Below are 18,198 nucleotides of genomic sequence, written 5' to 3'. Positions count from 1 at the left end.
CAGCACTCAGTACTCTATGTACAGCCAAGTTCTTTTCAAAGCCAGAGAGGGACCAATACCCCTTACGTCATGCGTTTCTAGCCTGCACAGGTGGAATCATCAAGTATGCCTGTCTGAGGGCTTCCCATATTCAAAAAGAGACAGTATTCTTCAAACACCTCTTTCTTTGTACGTCCTGTGCTAACAAAAAAGTCTGGGCAGCCGGGCCTAAGGTCTGGTCTTGTCCTTTTAAGATAGCAATGCAGGGCCCGGACAGGACACACAAAAGCTCTTGAGCATCACCACCCAAAAAGTCATTCAGTGATGGAATGGAAAAGGAAGTGAACCTATCATCGTGGACAGAGGGATTTTGGGTCTTGGCCACGAATTCTGGGACAAATTCGAAGGAGACACACTTTGAAGATGCCAACGCCAGGAGGCAAAACCGTCTTGAGTGTCAAGTTCCTGTCAGATGAGCAACGCAAAGGCTCATATGGACCCTTAGTGAAGCTCTTGAGACCAAGGAAACATCCCACGTCAGAGGCTTGAGCTTCCTAAGAGAACTCGATTGCTCAAACCCCTTAACTAGCAAGGAAAGTTCCCAGAATAAGGAGATGTCGATACCTCTAAGGCGTAACACTAAACTCAGGGCTGCCCTGTAGCCTCTAATGGCAGAAACGGACAAACTTTTTTCATCTCTGAGGAATGGTTAAAAAGTCTGCTATCGCTGAATAGAGGTTGCGAGTATAGAAAACCCCCGTTACAACACCAATCACAGTAGATCGCCCATTTGCCTTGGTAAACTGCAGAGGTCGACCATCTGAGATTGCTGGACATATGCCTTGCTGGTCTATTGAGAAACAGCCTCTTACTCAGAGGAGATACTTGATAGCTCCAACTGTGTAGAGACAGGGATTATACTGATTGGGTGGAACCTTTCTGTATGCAGTTGCCACAGTAGTACCGCCAAGGGGGAATTTCCCTCAGAACCTCCGACAACAATGACATCAGATCTGGAAACCATTCCACCTGAGGCCACAGAGGGCCTACTAAAGTCACCCTGAGGCCCAGCAAACTCATCAGCCTGTTCAGGACTGACAGATCAAACAAAACGGAGGGAAAGCATACACCTCCAGGTTGTCCCAGGGATGTTGGAAACGCATCCTCCGCTAATGCTAAGAATCTAGAACCACTGAACAGAATATCTCCAGTTTTCTGTTGAACCAAGTTGCAATAAGGTCCAGCATGGGTCTCCCCAAAACTGAAAGAGCCTGTCTGATACTACTTGATGAAGGGACCACTCTGTGCCTAGGATCTGATCCTGATGACTGAGTTTGTCTGTGACCACATTCCGTTTGCCTGGGATATACCTGGCTGAGAGCTCTACCGAATTGCTGACCGCCCACTGGTGAACCTCAATGGTCAAGGCATGAAGTTGACATGAAACCAGACCTCCCTGCTTCTTCACATAGGTGATCACCATGGTGTTATCCAACATGAGAATGATAGAATGACCCTCAACTTTCTCCCAAAACTCCTTTAGGACCCAGGAAGGCTGCCTTCAACTCCATGACGTTGATATGCTGCTGTTTGTCGTCCAAACTCCAAATGCCTGAGGCAATGAGGCCACCTAAATGAGCACCCCAACCTGCAAGGGAGTCATCTGAAAACAGAGGGAAGTCCGGTGGGAGAGAACGCAAGGGACACCCTTCAAAAGATTTTGGCCGTCCCCCAACCGCCAATGAAGGTCTTCTCTCACTTCCAGAGACAGAGGAACCTTTAACAGGGGTGTGTCCCCTTCCAGAGACCAGAATTGTGTCCCCTTCCAGAGACCAGAATTCCCCCAGTCTCCATTGTAGAGACCAAAGATGAAGACGCCCATGAGGGACCAGCTTCTCCAGGGATAACAACTCCCAGAAGAACCTGCCCCTGATGAGCTGACTGATGTGGTTCCGACAGGAAGTCGCGCGCCACCACTCGCAACTTCTCTAACCTCTGATCCAACAAGAAAGCTCATACAACCGCCGTTATTGATGACCATAGCCCAGGTAGAGAATCCTTTGACTGAGTACGAGGTTTGACTTTCCTGGTTGACCATGATGCCTAGTTTCCAGACAAAACCGAAGCAGACTATCTCTGTCCTGCAGCAGCTTTACCCTGGAACCTGCCAAGACCAACCAATCATCGAGGTACCTCAGCAAATCGATCCACTGAGCATGGGCCAAACTTGAGATGAGAGAGAAAGACCCTTGTGAACACTTGAGGGGCTGTGGTCAGCCCGAAGCACAGGACTTTGAACTCAAAGACCTTGTCTCGGAGAGAGAAGCAAAGGAACTAACTGGTTCGGATGAATAGGGATCTGGAAGTATGCGTCCCTCAAGTCTATCGACAGCATGAGGTCGCCTTCTCTCATAGCTACCAACACTGAACACGGGGTTATTTCCATCTTGAACTTTGTCTTCCTGATGAAGTGATTTCAAAGTGGATAAGCCGATCACAGGTCTCCAACCTCCCGATGCCTTGGGTTACCAAGAAGGATGCGACTGTAAAACCCCGGAGATGGACGCACCACTTCCTCGATCGCATCCGTGTCCAGCATCTTCTGCACTTCCTCCTGCAAGATGCCAAAAACTTAAGAGAATCTGGAGGATACGCCCTCTTTAGCTGTGGCTTGTCTGAGAGAGGAGGAGAGAAGCCGAATGGCAGTAGATACCCCACCCAAAGGACATCTACCACCCACTTCTCGCCGCCCGTAACTCCGCCACTTGACCCAATGGCCTGCCAGGCACCCCCTAGGTATCATCAAAGAGTAGTTTAACCAGACCATAATGTCAGATCTTCAGCCCCTCATTAGTATTAACCAAGAGCATGATAACTTCCAAATCAGTATATGCACCTTCCAAAGGAGCTGACAGACAATAATAATACTCCCTGAGAGAAAGTCCACTGAAATTATTAGTCCTAAATGGATCAATATTAAAAAACATTACAATTCATCACCTACTCTGCACAAACAAAATCACCAGACATAGAGGTAGATCTAACATATCACAATAACTACCTTTCATAGAAGTAGTACTCTGTGTAGTGGCAGTGAAGCAATCCTCTTCATCAGAATTATCCCTGCAGTCTTGGCTTCCATCACATCTTTTGCTTTCTACATCTTTTGCTTTCTAAGATACACTTGTCCAATATCACACAAAACAAAACTGTCTTGGTCACACCCTGTATTGGAAACTAAAACAATACAAGAAGCTGGAACACAAGCTAGTTATTTTAAGACCATTAAAATGTGTAAGTTCACAGTTACAACCAGATCTAACTGAACAGAAAATATTATGTTCAGATGCTAAGTAAAAGAATTTGAACAAGAATAAGTTGGTCTAGCAGGACACAAGTAGTACTATATGGATATGGTTTATCTCATTTGTAATGACAGACACTCTTTAGAAAACACTGGTTTCTATGTATGAAAATATAATGAACAAATACTGAGCTTTAAAAATCATACTGAGTTATTCATACAAACCCCTCAGTAACTTAGGACTACATTCATAGTCTCTATGTACCGAGACACACTGTCTTTTGTCTTCCAAAACCCTTTATTAGGCACATTACAGTTTGTACAGGATGAATGCAAAAAAAGAGATAATAGAGTTTTTGGGAAGGGGCCCTCAGTATACGTTTGTTGGGCTTATATGAAAAAGTCATTAAAAATTCAATGTTTCACGATAACCCAATCAGTCATACTACGCCAAAATCACATTTCTGGAATGCAGCAGAGTAGCTGTGGGGGGAGGGAGGGGGGGGGGGGGGGGGGGGGGGGGGGGGGGGGGGGGGGGGGGGGCATGGGGCACATGGTGCTTCCCCCCCCCCACCCCTTATGGTCTGAGTTATAAAATGACAGCTCTAGGTAAAAATTATTTTTAGAAAAACAGAGCGAAAATCGTAGGAATAAAGGGCAAAGATTAACCTTAGTAAAACCATAGAGAGAGGAGAGAGAGAGAGAGAGAGAGAGAGAGAGAGAGAGAGAGAGAGAGAGAATGCCAAATCTACTTAGGGGGGGTAAAACAGATACTTGATATAGATTGGGCTTATTAAATTATAAAATGGAGAGTTGCATAACTTGATTGTGAAGCAGCAAGATCATCTCATCACGTGTTTTGTCTGGTATAATGTTGCTGACATTTGACCTCAATATCAGTAATCCATTAACCAAGAAAACAAACTTTGATATTGCTTTTAACCATACCTCGCTCATCACCTATTCTGCAACATACATAACCAACAGACAGACAAGTATAAGATTTAACAATTCATCATGCACAATTTCATAACTACCTTTCACAGAAGTAGTATGCTGTGTAGTAGTAATGCTGTGTAGTAGTACTCTGTGGTAGTGGCAGTGAAGCAATCCTCTTCATCAGAATTATCCCTGCAGTCTTGGCTTCCCATCACATCTTTTGCTTTCTAAGATACACTTATCAATGTCACACACAAAACTGTCTTGGTGGCACCCTGTATTGGAAAACTAAAACAATACAAGAAGCTGGAACACAAGCTAGTTATTAAAATTTTTAAAATTCATTAAAATGTATAACTTCACAGTTACAATCAGATCTAACTGAACATTCAACAGAAAATATTATTGTTCAGATGCTAAGTAAAAGGAATTTGATCAAGAATAAGTTGAATCTAGCAGGACTCAAGCAGTTTTACTATATGGATATGGATTTATCTCATTTGTAATGACAGAGACTACTTTAGAAAACACTGGTTTTCTATGAATTTTGAAAATATAATGAACAAAAAAACGAGTTTTAAAAGTCATACTGAGTTATTCATACTAACCCCTCAGTAACTTTAGGACTACATTGTCAGTCTTCTTATGTACCGAGACACACACTATCTTTTGTCTTCCATCCTCAGGACCCTTTATTAGGCACGTTACAGTTATTTACCTCACTTTGTAAAGGATGAATGTAAAACAGAGACAACAGATTTTTGGGAAAGGGCCCTCAATATACGTTTGTTGGGCTTATACGAAAAAGTCATAAAATTTAATTTTTTACAACCTAATCAGTCATACTATGCCAAAATGAGAAATTTTAATCAATTTGTATTTTCATAACTAAACAAACCTGAGGTCTTAACATTAGGACTAATACTAGCGCCAAGCTGGAAACCGGTAGAATTAATAAAAAACCTGTGTGATCCTGTGTGATCCACGGACTATTGGCATCTGTACCAGGTCACGGGGTATAGTAGTTCCCAGAATGCCCTTGGCATCCTGTGACCTATCAGTTACTCTTCCACCCATTTTAGACTGTTAGAGGGGTGGTTCGAGGTGGGCCTTATATGTTAAGACCTCAGGTTCGTTAGTTATGAAAAATACAAATTGATTGAAAATTTGTCATTTGTTCATATACGAAACAAACCTTCGTCTTAACATTAGGATAGACTTTCTTATTGGTGGAAGGTAGTCTCTATAACCAACTGGGAGTTTGCCACCTTTATCCATTTCCAAATGTATGTATTCTAAGACAATGACTAATAACCTTTGAAACAAAGATATATGAGAATCTACTGGTTTCCCTCTCTGGGTGTTTCATACAATGCCATAGGTTATTGCATTACGGAAGGTGGAGAGCTATCCGTTCTCCATAAGCAACTCCAGTCCCTGTGCATGGAGCTATTATCACCCCACTCTCTTTCTATTATTGAAAGAAGTGTGTTGCTACTGAAAAGTATCCTATGCTCTAGATTATCTTTACAGTATGGCTGTCTCCCTCACCTGTATCTAGTCCGTTTCCAGCTCATGATGGTACTCTCCCCTCTTACTGCCAGTAGGTAAAGGAGTAGTTAGGAGTAGTTAGAAAAGTAGTAAAGAAGGAAGACCAGTCATCTCATTCATTCTACTTTCATAACTTCATCTTAGACTAGACAATAACTGACCCGCCAGGGTACTGGATGAGCTATACCACTTGCTGGGCAGCCATCACTGGACCTAAGGAAAAAGTATCCAAGGATCTAAGGGCAACATCTTTTAAATAAAAGGAACTTTAAATAAAAGGAAGTGAACGTTGCTTGGTGTGCCAAATACCAGCTTTCAAAATCCTCTACACAGACATATTTTTTCTTCAATGCCAAAGAAGTGCTCAAGCCCTGATGTCATGAGCTCTAACTCTCTCCAGGCTATTTGACCCTCTGTCTCCTGTCATGTATGCATTCCTGATCGTTTCTCTCAACCAAAACGATATTGTGTTCCTGGACACTTCCTTGTTGTTCTGGGACAAACTCGAAAACCATAGACTTCCACATATGCTTCACCACATATGACAGACCATGCAGCTCCCACCCCCACCCTTGTGGTTGAGGCTAGAGCCAACAGGAAGACTCCCTTCAGGGTTACTATGTGGACTGTTGGCAATGGTCCTATGGGGTTTTGTAAGGCTGTTCAGTACCATGGTCAAATCTAAACCTGGGCTTTTAGTTCCTTCAGGGAAAAGGGACTAGCTCAAAACTCTTCATTAACATAGCTATTTCCCATGAAAAGAAATGTCCACGCCTTCCATCCACAGAACTGAAGCTAGAGCAGCCCTGTGTCCCTTTACAGCAGATACAGATGTCTTCCTGTTCTGAAATACATCAGAAAGTCCACTAACTGTTAATAGTGGTTCGAGTGGAGACAAGTTCCCTCTATAACACCAATCACAGTACACAGACCATTTTCCTTGGTACACAGCTGCCGATGACCTTCTGATATTTCCTGCCATTTGTGTTGGTGCTTTCTGAGAAAAGCCTCTCACTCGTAGGAGATACTTGACAGTCTCCACCCATGAAGTGATAGAGACTGCACTGACTGGTAGTACCTCTCCCCATGTGGTTTGACATAGTAGGTTGTTCCATGGAGGTAACTCTCTCAGCACATCTATTAGCAGTTCCAACAAGTTCGGAAACCATTCTGCCTTCTGCCACAATGGGGCTACCAGAGTCATCTTGAGGTTCTGAGACCACATCACCTTGTTCAGAACCTGACGGATTAGGCAAAATGGAGGGAATGCGTACACATCCAGATTGTCCCATGGGTGTTGTGGCGTATCTTCTGTTACTACCTCTGTGTCCGGGACTACTGAACAATACACTTCCAACTTTTTGTTGCACCTGGTTGAGAATAGGTCTATGATCGGCCTTTCCCACAAGATGAACATTCTGTTCACCACTTCCTGATGCAAGGACCACTCTGTTTCTAGAATCTTGGTCCCTGTGGCTCAACTTGTCAGCAACTATGTTTCTTTTTCCTGGAATATGTCTGACTCTGATGTCTACTAAGTTCTCTACAGCCCACTGATGAAGTTGAACTGTCATCAGGTGTAACTGGAGAGACACTAGGCCTCCTTGCTTGTTTACATACCCTGCTACTGTGCTGTTGTCCGACATCAAATACCACTGATTGCCCCTTCACCCTCTCCCAGAATTCCTGTAGTGCCAGAAAGGCTGTTTTAACTCCAGCAACATTTATACGGAGTTCTCTGTCCTTGCGATTCCACTTCCCTGAAATCATCAGCTCCTCCATGTGTGCGCCCCAACCTTTCTTAAGTAACGCATCCAAGACAGCACGAGATCCGGAGAGGGTTGCTGAAGGGGAACTCCCACTGTCAGATTGTTGTCCTGCATCCACCACAGTAGGTCTTTCCGCATCTCTGTCGACAAGGGAATTTGCTCATATGGGTGATCTACCATTGGTGACCGAAACTCCTTCAGCCTCCATTGTAATGACAAAGGTGTAGTCTCCCGTAGCACCAGCTTCTCAAAGGAACTTAGAATTCTCAGGACTACTTGCCACTGTTTTGCTGGCTGTGTTTGTTTTTCCAGAAAGGCATTCACAGCTTGTTTGCATTTCTCTACCCTCTGGTCTGCTGGGAACACTTTGGCTAGTGTGTCTATAATCATACCCAGATACACCAGCCTCTGACTGGGATCTAACTGTGACTTCTCCTGATTTATCATATTGCCTAGGCTGTGACAAAACTGCATAAGGGAATCCCTGTCCCAAAGTAATTTTTCTCTTGACTTTGCTATCACCCAACCAGTCGTCTAGGTATCTTATTAGTCTGATCCCCTAAGCATGTGCCCATGTCGCCACGAGAGTGACTACCCCTGGCAAAAACTTGGGGAGACATTGTCAATCTAAAGCACAGGACTCTGAATTAGAAAACTTTCTCTGCAAGACTGAAGCGGAGAAATCTCCTGGAAGACTGATGGACTGGGATCTGAAAATATGTGTCCTTCAAGTCTATTGTCATCATAAAGTCCTTGTCCCTGACTGCTGCTAGAACTGTCTTTGGGGTCTCCATTCTGAATCTGGTTTTCCTACAGATTCAATGTTGACAGATCTATAACTGTCCTCCAATCTCCATTGGCTTTAGGAACAAGGAATACTGCCGTAAAACCCCCTTGACGGAAGCGATACTTGTTCTACAGCTCCCTTCTCCATCATCTTCTTCACTTCTCTTGCTGAATAAGAGATTTCTGAGATTCTGAGCATAGAAGAGTATGGTAATGGTTGTTTTGGCAGGGGTGGGGTCACATCGAATGGAATTAGATATCTGACTCTGAGAACATCCACCATCCACTGCTCCGCTCCAAATTCCTGCCACACCCTCCAATGATTTGCCAGGTATCCCCCCACGGATGTGACTGAGTGGTTAGAGGCGCCCATCCTATGGTCTCAAACCTCTCCCCCTGCCCCTAATAACCCCTTCCTCTGTTGGGTCTATTGTGAAAGGGCCGATGAGCTAAGTTCTTTGGGGTAAGAGGGTCTTGATGTGCTTTACTCATTAAAATTAGCCTGGCTTCTAGATGTTTTCCTACCTCTCGCTGGACTAATCTGTCATTAGTATCCATTCTTCTATCTATAGCAGCTTCTAGTATACCCTTTGGCAACAGCAATTGCGGCTCTAGGATATCCCCTATTCCGCATTGCTAATAAGGAAACCCAAATCAATAGTGTGCTTAATCTAGCCAATGCTGCATCTCTCCTCATCAACAGGATATAGCCATATATGGCACTCAAATTCGTCAAGTACGCAATTGCTTTCGAGAACGATTGGAGAAATCTAAAAAACATTGTCTCGCCCACTAATTTCCTTGTTGATTCTGAGGATGCAATTTTTGCTACTGCTGTTGACCAAAGGTCTAACCAAGAGCAGTCTGAAAGATAGCAGAAGCCATTGCTTCCAGTGTAGCAGCCTCCTGACAAGTCATTGACGGACATTCCATCTTAACTTGATCCAATGTTAATCCAGGTTTTAACCTTACCACATCTGGGCTGATGTCTCAATAGCAAAGGAACCATAGGTGTCGCATAATATTCCTATGTTTCAGCAATGGCAGGGGAATAAACTTAAATGATCTATTTGATCTTAACGAATTATCCCTTCCAGCAATCCGTGCATTGACATGCTGTAAAAACTGACTCCGCATGACTTGAGCAAGGTAATTTGTATGACACCTTCGTATCCTTTTTCAGTCCAAATATCATGTCGATTCCTGGAGGAAGTATACTGCAGGTGTCTCCAGTCTCTTCAAAAGGTTATTGAATGTCAAATCAAATCAACCACCTCCACATGCAAAGCCAGAAACTCCTGGTTTTCCCTTCCTCCGATTCCAATGTATATTGTGTTCGGCCAGGAGAAGCTAGTTCACTCCTATCTTCTGACAAATGTTCGGGTGAGTCATGGCCATCCGACCCTATGGCCGCAGCATCTTTGATCTCTGACAGCTGATGTTGGCTCGATCTTGAATAGCAAACTAGGAGAATGTGACCGCCTAACTGCTTCTATGCTCGCGGATCTAGAGCGAGAACTCCATCTATCCTCCAAGATGACGGTTTTCATGAAATCGAACTAATTTCCTCTCTATCTCTATTAATATTATTCAAGGTCAATGGGCTATCATCTCCAATGGCCGTCAGGAAGCTAATCTTGATCTCCTTTCGTCGAGGTGAACAACGCCTTCCATTGGTGTATCAGGAAAAGTGGGAGCTTTTTCATCCTGCTTTCTTATTTTAAAAGGTTTTACAGGAGAAACTGGTATACGTTCTCCATTCTTTGCAAATGCTGCCCACTCACTGTTGATTTCCCCAATGGCCGCGGAGTCTCTACTAACCGCTTTGTCCTCACCATTGGCATCTCCGCAGCAGTCACCATTCCGGTGGCCCTCAATGCTTTCGCCTCTTTGGAAGCATGTAAATGACTTCGGTCGTTATCACTGCCTTCTTTACTTTGTTGCTGACAGGGATGTGACAGTCCTGGCTCGAAGATGAAGAATTTACTCATCTCCTCTTGGCACGAGGATCAGTCACAAAGTCCCGTATCCTCCAACGCTTCACTGGTACATGCAGTGACATCATCGAATTTTGCGATGACGTCGAACTAGAGGAAGAAGACGATTCACGTCTTTTCTTTTTTGTCTTTCTTATCTATTTTTGTCCTCTAGAGCTTGTAATTTCTTCATGACTGTTACGCAGAATTTTATATACTATCTTATTTTTGAAGTCTAAAGGATACAAAATATGCAAGAGATATAAAAGAATAACCTATATTTCATAATACATCACTTCAGCACCTCAACAAATAAGCTCCCCAATGTACACTTCGTCTTGGTATTGGAACGAAAACAATAAGGGAGACATCCGTTGCACTTCCAAATTAAGGACGTTATAAAAAGTGCACCAGAAACGGACCATTCCGCGTCACCTGCACAAGAACGAGAGAAAAGCACTACAAAAACACCGTAAACCATATTTGTGAAAACATCCAAAATGATTACACTTAAATTATAAACGTCTCAAGATGCAAAACTTTAACACAAAACATTCAATTTATACAAATCTCACCAAGTCAACGACAATTATCACTTAACCCATCCACGATAATTTCGCTATTAAATATGGCAAAAGCTGTAGCCAAAGAATAGGCCAATCCAACGTTCTAAAAAGATAATATTAGCAGGATTTGAAATATTAATTATGGATTACTCGAATGGTTGGATATAAAACACAAACCAATAAATAAAGCTGGGTAACCTTACAAATAGCTAACCTGCATCTTATATCCACCGGCAAGCTGTCCGTCTGCGATGTTATGCAATAAAGTCTCCGTCCTGATGTGGGTCCCATGAACAATTTACTCTCGGTAAATCATCTTAAAGTGTTGCCAAATAATATCATAATCCAGCGGCAGCGAAATCCGTCCTGCTCGAAAGGGCTGATATCTTCAAGAAATGCTTAGAGTGTGCACTTCTTTGTAGGACCGAGTCTGGTCTGCCACTGCTTGAACTACGTAGTTCTCAAGAAAAGGAAAACTTTCATCTCTCCCGAAGATCCCAACACTACTCTGTAAAAGTGCAATTCTTCGGCAGTAACTAGTTAACTAGCTGGTTCGGGTGGGAGCTAAAAGGCATTACAGCTATTGTAAGGTAATAATAGCCTTTAATGAAGTTAACTGAAACCACTCTAGAAAAAATATGAAATTTTTATATTGCTTATATTATTTTTGTAGAACAATTTAAAATTTAAAAGTTAGAAAAAAGAAAATATATCTAATATTTTGTACAACTGTGTGTACAATGAGTCAGAAAGCTTATTAGTCTCCGCAGACAATGAAAGAGTGAGAGAAGCAGTAGGCTGTGACGTCATGGAGTCAGCCATGCCCGTGTGAGACGTCGGTTGTGGCATCAACACGCTTGTAGGGAGAGACTGAGTGACTACTGCTGGTATCCCTGTTTATGCTCAACTGTTTCCAAAGTTCTGCATCGCCGGAAACATCGATGTTATTGTCGGTGCTGTAGCATTCACTCCCATAAATTGCAGGCCAGGGGGATGCAGAACATTCATAGTCAGCGGGGCCGGAAGCATGACGCCATATAGTGAGATATCAACCCTTCCAAGGTTGGTATGCCTGGTAGGCCTAACGCCGACCACATTCCTTCCATCCTCTGCGCACCGGGGGCTGAAAATCTGGGACAAGATGGCGATGCTCCCCCTCTCCCTGCCGGGAATGACGGAGTGTAATTTTGTTTTGTATAAAATTACCCAAAACCCCTCCTGGAGTTTCCGATAACAAATCATTAGAAGAAACTGAAGGGGTATGGGAAACATCAAAAGGCAGGTGACGAAACATATGAAGCAGTCTGATGAATTGCCAATACAAGGAAGCTGAGGGATGCTTGGTCATCCAAAGATGGCGGCGTCTTCTTTTTTTGTACTGGCCTTTACCATAAAACTTCATCCATTGTTCCACCGACCAACCACGACAAACTGAACAAGGATTAATAATAGAAGTCATACATTTCTCTGCACCTACTACACATTGGATGAGGATCCTAGATACCGATGTTAAAAATCTTGAACAAGGAAACCAAAAATCCACGACTCCAGGGCATTTTCTTTGTCTCTTGCAAGATCCCGAAGTAATTTCCCTTAGTAAAGCAAAATTCTCCATATCTCACAACATACACACACCTAGCAGATCACACCCACACTGAGATCACCCAGAGAGAAAAGAAAAATATTAATTAACTGGGCAAACTAAACTGGCTTTAACAGATAGAAAGTAATCACATCCTATCTTGAAGGCAATAGAAAAGTAACTGATAGGTCACGGGCCGCCAAGGGTTATTCTGGGAACTACAATACCCCATGACCTGGTACAGATGCCAATAGTCCGGATCCACAGTTTTTTATTAATTCTACCAGTTTCCAGCTTAGGCGTCTATTTTATCCTAATGTTAAGATCAAAGGTTTTTTTGTTTTGTATAGGAACCAATCACATTTTTGGAATGCAGTAGAGTAGCCGTGGGGGGGGGGGGGGGTTTCACGGTAGGGGGCACATGGTGCCTCACCCCCTTATGGCCTTAATTATAAAATGACAGATTTAGAAAAAAAAGTTAGAAAAGCAGAGAGAGAAAGATTAACCTTAGTAAAACTATTGAGAGAGAGAGAGAGAGAGAGAATGCCACAGCTTAGGGTAAAACATACTCGATATAGATTGGGCTTATTAAATTATAAAATGGAGAGTTGCATAACTTGATTGTGAAGCAGCAAGATCATCTCATCACGTGTTTGTCTGGTATAATGTTGCTGACATTTTGACCTCAATATCAGTAATCCATTAACCAAGAAAATAAAACAAACTTTGATATTGCTTTTTAACCATACCTCGCTCATCACTATTCTGCAACATACATAACCAACAGACTATAAGTAGATTTAACAATTCATCATTGCACAATTTCATAACTACCTTTCACAGAAGTAGTATGCTGTGTAGTAGTACGCTGTGTAGTTAGTACTCTGTGTAGTGGCAGTGAAGCAATCCTCTTCATCAGAATTATCCCTGCAGTCTTGGCTTCCTATCACATCTTTGCTTTCTAAGATACACTTATCAATGTCACACACAAAACTGTCTTGGTGGCACCCTGTATTGGAAACTAAAAACAATACAAGAAGCTGAACACGCAAGCTAGTATTTTAAGACCCATTAACATGTGTATAAGTTCACAGTTACAACCAGATCTAACTGAACATTCAACAGAAAATATTATTGTTCTGATGCTAAGTGAAAGGAATTTGAACAAGAATAAGTTGATCTAGCAGGACTCAAGCAGTTTACTATATGGATATGGATTCATCTCATTTGTAATGACAGACACTACTTTAGAAAAACACTGGTTTCTATGAATGAAAATATAATGAACAAATACTGAGCCTTAACAATTATATTGAGTTATTCATACAAACCCCTCATAACTTAGACTACATGCATTCCCAGTGTCTTTTGTCTTCCAAAGAGGATGTGCTATCATTTTAACATTCATCCTCAGGACCCATTGTTGGGCTTATATAAAAGTAATAAAAATTCTATGTTTCAGGACAACTCAATCAGTCATACATGCCAAAATCACAATTTTGGAATGTAGTCGAGTATCTGAGGGGGGGGGGTACACTGGTGCTTCCCCTTATGGTCTGAGTTATAAAATGACAGATCTAGGAAAAAAATGTTAGAAAAACAGAGAGCAAAAGTCATAAGAAGAAGGGGCAAATAACCATTGAGAGAGAGAGAGAGAGCCAAACCTACTTAGGGGAAAAGATACTTGATGTAGATTGGTCTTATTAAATTATAAAGTGCAGTTGCATAACATGATCTTGAAGCAGCAAGATCATCTCATCACGTGTTTGTCTGGGTATAATGTCACTGACATTTGACCTCAATATCAGTAATCCATTAACCAAGAAAACAAACTTTGATATTGCTTTTTAACCATACCTCTCTAATTCACCTATTCTGGAACATACATAAACCACAGACATATAAGTAGATCTAACAATTTTATCATGCAAAATTTCATAACTACCTTTCACAGAAGTAGTATGCTGTGTAGTAGTACGCTGTGTAGTAGTACTCTGTGTAGTGGGAGTGAAGCAATCCTCTTCATCAGAATTATCCCTGCAGTCTTGGCTCCATCACATCTTTTGCTTTCTAAGATACACTTGTCAATGTCACACAAAACAAACGTCTTGGCCGCACCTTGTATGGAAACTAAAATAATACACAAAAAACTGGAATACTAGACTAGGTTTTTTAAGACCATTAATAATGTATAAAGTTCACAGTAATCAGATCTAACTGAACATTCAACAGAAAATATAGTTCAAATGCTAAGTAAAAGGGATTTGAAGCAAGAATAAGTTTGGAATCTAGCTGAACGCTAGTAGTATATATGGATTTATCCCACTGGTAATGACATACACTACTTTAGAAAAACAAAAAACCTTGGTTTCTATGAAATATGAAAATATAATGAACACATACTGAACTTTAAAAATCATATTGAGTTATTCATACAAACCACTCAGTAACTTTAGGACTACATTCACAGTCTCCATGTACCAGTACACAAAATGTCTTTTGTCTTCCAAAGAGATGTGCTATCATTTTAACATTCATCCTCAGGACCCTTTATTAGGCACATTACAGTTTGTACAGGATGAATGCAAAACAAGAGATAATAGAGTTTTTGGGAAGGGGTCCTCAATATGCGTTTTTTGGCTTATATATAAAAAAACTCATAAAATTCAATGTTCACAACAACCCAATCAGTCATACTATGCCAAAATCACATTTTTGGAATGCAGTAGAGTAGCCGTAAGGGGGAGGGGGTCACAGGGGGCACATGGTGCTTTCCCCCTTATGGTCTGAGTTATTAAATGACAGATTTAGGAAAAAATGTGAGAAAAACAGAGCGAGAAAATCATAGGAATAAGGGGCAAAAGATTAACCTTAGTAAAACCATTAAGAGAGAGAGAGAGAGAGAGAGAGAGAGAGAGAGAGAGAGAGAGAGAGAGAGAGAGAGAGAGAGAGAGAGAGAGAGAGAGAGAGAGAGAGAATGCCAAACCTACTTCGGGGTAAAGATACTTGATGTAAATGGACTTATTATTATAAAGCGGAGTTGCATAACTAATGATCGTGAAGCAAGAAGATCATCTCATTACGTGCTTGTCTGTATAATGTTGCTGACATTTGACCCCAGTATCGGTAATTCATTAACCAAGAAAACAAAATTTGATATTGCTTTTAACCATACCTCTCTAATCACCTATTCTGCAACATACATAACCAACAGACATATAAGTAGATCTAACAATATTTATCATGCACAATTTCATAACTACCTCTCACAGAAGTAGTACTCTGTGTACTAGCAGTGAAGCAATCCTCTTCATCAGAATTATCCCTGCAGTCTTGGGCTTCCATCACATCTTTTTGCTTTCTAAGATACCATTGTCAATGTCACACACAAAACTGTCTTGGGCCACACCCTGTATTGGAAACAAAATAAAATTATACAAAAAGCTGGAATACTAGCTAGTTTATTTTAGGACCATTAACATGTATAAGTTCACTGTTACAACCAGATCTAACAGAACATTCAACAGAAAATATTACTGTTCAGATGTTAAGTAAAAGGAATTTGAACAAGAATAAGTTGCAATCTAGCAGACGCTAGTAGTATATATGGATTTATACCCATTTGTAATGACACACTATCTTAGAAAACACTGGCTTCTATGAATGAAAATATAATAAACAAGTACTGAGCCTTAAAAATGATATGGAGTTATTCATACAAACCCCTCAGTAACTTGAGGACTACACGCACAGTCTCTATGTACCAAGACACAAAGTGCCTTTTGTCTTCCAAAAAGATGTGCTATCATTTTAACATTCATCCTCAGGGCCCTTTATTAGGCACATTACAGCTATTTTCCTCAGTTTGTACAGGACAATTGCAAAACAAGAGATAATAGAGTTTTTGGAAGGGGCCCTCAACATACGTTTGTTGGGCTTGAAAAGTCATAAAATTTCAATATGTTTCACGATAACCCAATAAGCCATACTATGCCTAAATATCATTTTTGGAATGCAATAGAGTAGCCGTGTGGAAGGGAGCACATGGTGATTCCCCCCTTGGCCCCTTTATGGTCTGAGTTTCCAAAAATGACAGAACCAAACAAAGAAAAAAAAAACTAAAAGAGAGAGAGGGGGAGAGGAGATGCTAAAACGCATCTTAGGTGGGAAAACAAAATACGTGATGCAGATTGGGCTTATTAAATTAAAAAGTGGAGTTACATCTCTCTATCTCTCATCCTCTCTCTCTCTCTCTCTCTCTCTCTCTCTCTCTCTCTCTCTCTCTATCTCTCTCTCTCTCTCTCTCTCTCATTGGTAATTGAACAGACAGTTCATTTGTGACTTGTGACTCATGAGGGTTAAGTCATCATAGATTGCTTTTTGAAATTTTGAATTACTGACGATCATAGCAGTCAATAATCAATATATATAGGCTACTGATTTCTTTCATGACTTCAATATAAATACCGGGTGTTTGCTGTTGTCCTCAGATGATAAAAGACAATAGTATCTTTTCATGGTGAACAGCAAAGGAGCAATGACACAATGAAGACAACTGTAAAGCAACATAAAATTAAGTTTTTTTTCTTCCTTGGATCATGAAACAAAAGCATTTTCATTTGGTGAACAGCAAAGGTGCAACGAAATAGTGAAGAGGACTGCAAAGCTACAGCAAATAATGTTTTTTTCTTCCAACAGCCAAAAGTTAAGTAAAATTCTAATTTTCTATTTCAAGTTAGTTGTATGCAAAAACTATAATTATTATTCCACCAGATGACCACTTAACCATTGATGGACGGAGTATTAAATCATCATGCAGCACCCCAGGCCAGCAAAACTTGAGGTCAGCCAATTCAAGAAAAAACACCTCAATGGAAAGAGGAAGATATGGAAATGCACATGGTATAAGAAAAAAAATTCTAGAAAATTTTTCCCTAGCTTCCACAAGAAGTTGAAAATGACTATCTACAACCCCTTGTGGAGCCTATTTTACCAGACAATTGTAAATTTTACGAAGTTATACATGATTTTTCTTTATCAAATAAATTGATTTTCTTTTGAAAATTATAATTATAGCTCACACAATATCAAAACAGATAAGAAATAAAATTAGTAAGAAAGTCTGAACATATTTGCTGTAAAATATTTAACATAAATTTACAGAGAAAGAAGATGCAATCACTTTTTTTGGATTTATACATGTTTTTCTAATATTTCTTTGCTTTTTTTTTTGCAAAATTACATTTATAATCAACTGACATGCTATCATAAAAGATAAGAACTAAAACAAACAGGAACCCCTTGGTATATTTATGAGCAAATTTACAAAAAGACGTCATGTAAAACAGAAAGGGACTACATCTTCCCTTGAAGTTTAGATCCCAACTAACCCCTGAGCTGCCGAGTCTCTCATATTAGGCAGTCTAAAAGTTGCCATTAGTCAATTTATGGGCGACAGAACTACATTATGGAACCTCTTTCCTGTTTGATTCCCCCAAATCGATGGCGAGTATAATATTGTTACTCACCATGAGTCATTCTGTCGTCCACCCAAAACCTGTTATTGCTACTCATGTGAGCACATCCGTCCATTAAGTGTTAATACTGGTTCTTGGATATGTAAAAAATATATATTTTATGTGCATCAAAATGTAGGGGCTCGCTGTGCTCACCTGGTTCATCTTCCACAAGTGGGTTCCCTTATTAAATTCCTGGCTACATCCCTGTTGGAAGGAGGTGGATAAAC

The sequence above is a fragment of the Macrobrachium nipponense genome, chromosome 1, assembly GCF_015104395.2.
Source record: "Macrobrachium nipponense isolate FS-2020 chromosome 1, ASM1510439v2, whole genome shotgun sequence".
Classification (NCBI taxonomy): domain Eukaryota; kingdom Metazoa; phylum Arthropoda; class Malacostraca; order Decapoda; family Palaemonidae; genus Macrobrachium; species Macrobrachium nipponense.
This window is presented reverse-complemented; position numbering follows the sequence as displayed.